This window comes from Asparagus officinalis, chromosome 4 (assembly GCF_001876935.1).
Source record: "Asparagus officinalis chromosome 4, Aspof.V1, whole genome shotgun sequence".
NCBI lineage: Eukaryota > Viridiplantae > Streptophyta > Magnoliopsida > Asparagales > Asparagaceae > Asparagus > Asparagus officinalis.
In genome coordinates this window covers 74606924-74609865 of record NC_033797.1, presented here as the reverse complement: position 1 = coordinate 74609865, position 2942 = coordinate 74606924, and the positions used below count along the sequence as shown (strand labels likewise).

Here is a 2942-nt window from a genome sequence, read left to right as displayed (position 1 = left end):
AATAACCTAATTAAAGAGAAGAACGGATAATTAGCAACTCTGAAAAAAAAATTAAGGTATAGCAAAAGCAAAACATTTTGAAAAGATGACCTTTAGGGCAAGCTTCTTAAGCTTGTTCATTGCTCTGAATTGCTTCATTCGGCTCAAAACTGCGCTATCCATAGGCTTATCCGATGCGTCGCCATCTTCTCTGAGCCACGGATGCTCTGCTCCATAAACTTTCAACTCAGTTACTGTACAAAATGTTTTCCCTAACGAAAATTTCATTGTTACCGAGAGCTTTGGCAGCAGTGATTCGCGTCTTAGGGTCCTGTGTCAGCATTTTTCTAATTAAGTCCTTTGCACCTTTAGATATTGATGGCCACGGAGAACTTGAAAAGTCGATGTCACCTTTTAATATAGCATCAAATATTCCTTTCTCCGTTTCTGTGTACATTTTATTATATTAGACCATGTACAAATCTGATAGAGCAAACTTTTTTATGCAATGTTATTTACCTGCCCAGAATGGGGGAACACCACATAGAAGAATATATAAGATAACGCCAGCACTCCAGACGTCTATCTCTTTTCCATAGTTTCTGCGCAGTACCTCAGGCGCTACGTAGTAGGCACTCCCTACAATTTCTCTGTACACTTTGCCTGCAAAGATCATTCCAATGGAAAATCAGGATTCACGTGCCTATAATGTTTTTTTTAAAGAAATAAAACCGTGGACCAGCTCCAAATGAAACAGAAAATATGATACAACATTATGGTAGGCTCTACAGTATGGCCAAGAATTTAACATCATTATTATACTCATTAGGGTATAATCCAACGAAGGCACGGAGCAAAACCAATATACTGCATTGGTGTGTTGTACCTGTAGTAAATGGCGAAGGATTTGAGAAAATCGTGCAAAAACCCGAGTATAGGAAGTCCCTCGGGTTGGTCGACCGACGGCATAGGCCCGGTCGACCGATAGCCTGTTGGATTACAGGTTCTGAAACGCTGTTCTGGTCGGTCGACCGAACGAGTTTAGTCGGTCGACCGAAAACGTGGTCAGTCGACCGAACGAGTTCGACCAGACGACCGAAAATGTGCACATTACAGGAACTTGGAAATCTCTCCCTGGCCGGTCGACCGGTCACATGCGTTCGGTCGACCGGAAAGCGGATATGGGCTGAATTTTTTTTCCTGGTTGGTTTTTGGATTGGGTGTTTGATATAAATACAAATACCTTTTTAGGGTTTCTAAAGGAGAGAATTAGCATTGTTTTGAACACTTTGAGAGGGAGACATTGTGAGGGAGTTGAGAGCTTTGCTTAGGGTTATATTTGAGTGATTTTGTGAGTTGTAACACATTGTATTTCTCCTCCATATAGTGAAATCTCCCAATCCTCTCCCCGTGGACGTAGGCAATTGCCGAACCACGTAAATCTCTGTGTTTGGTTTGATTTGTGTCGTATTTTGGTGAATTGCGCTCGTATTTGTTTTGGTTCTCTTCTCTCGTTGCTTGCGGACTTGTTTGGTTGTCGAGCACGCTTCCGCACAGCGTGCAACAGTACCACGGTGAAGTACTGGTTAATCGTTTATTATGAAAGCACTTGCAGATTGTTTGAACCACTGATATGTGATATGGCATGCACTTGCTCTGACATTATAAATTATAATCCCTAGACATGAATTAGTAAGTCTAAACTCACACAATTAGAGAAAAACTGACCTTCTTCAATGAAAACAGAGAGCCCAAAATCTGTGGCTTTAAGCTTAGAATCCTCATCTTTGCTCACTAACAAGAAATTCTCAGGCTTGAGATCCCTATGCATCACCCCCATAAAATGGCAAACGTGCACCACATTCACAATGTCCCTACATATAGCTGCAGCCTTTCTTTCTGAATAGCTCCCTTTCGCTATAATTCTATCAAATAACTCCCCACCAGAGCAAAGCTCCATAACAAGATGCACATTCTGCCAATCTTCATAAGCTCCCTTGAAGCCTACAATATTTGGTTGCCCAGTCAAGTGTTGCAGAATCATCACTTCTCGTCGCATATCTTCGACATCACTTCGGGTCACGAGCTTTCGCTTTGATACTGATTTGCATGCATATTTTAAGCCAGTGGCTCGTTCGGTACATAGGTATGTTATACCTGACAGAAGAAGATGATTTTGTATATTCATGTACCCCCCCAAACATATTATAAGCATGTCAATAAGTTATATAACAAGGAATTTGTTTCTTAATAGTACCAAATTGGCCACGGCCAAGTTCTTTGTCGAGAGCGAAGATGGTGGTGATATCGACCATTGGCTTCTCAAGGATCGGGCCGATTTGAGATGATGACAGGGTTTTGGGCAGGGAGAAGGTGGGCTTTGGTGGTGGTGGGCTTGACTTGGGAATTGAGCGAGCAGCCGGGGCCGGCGGCGGCGTTGGCGGTTGTGGTGGGCTCTTGATGGAGCTGGAGGTGATTGGAATCTCATAAGTTTTTGTGAAGCAGAGGCCCATCTGAAAGAGGATTTCTTCTTCTGATGACGATGACGACGATGATTTTTTTTTGTTTTTTGTTTTTTGCTGTTAGATAGAAGTTTGCTTTGATTCCAATCTTAGCACTCCCTTCAACAACTTATATCTGCTTTCCCCGTTCTTATGCTTTCCTTTATGCTTTGATGTTGTGCAGCGGTTGTCCGTGAGAAAGAATGGAGTAACAGGAGAAAGTGATGTCAAATGAGGAAAAGAGAGATTCCAAGAGTGTCGTGAGATTGATAAAGGATTTTTATTCGTCTCTATCACAAAGAGATGAAGAAGGGAGCCCACAAAGGCACTGTATAGAGTAGAGGGATTAGAGTTGCACCAGCAGAAAAGGAACAGGTGTTTTAGAGTGTTGTGCCAGGGGAAACGTGATCGACAAATTTTTAAAGGGAAAAATGCTTCCAGACCCCAAAACAAAAAGAAACA

General features: G+C 42.2%; 1 pseudogene; it reads right to left on the bottom strand.

The window, feature by feature from the left end:
• LOC109837745 overlaps positions 1-2708 on the bottom strand; it is a 3472-nt pseudogene extending 764 nt beyond the window's left edge.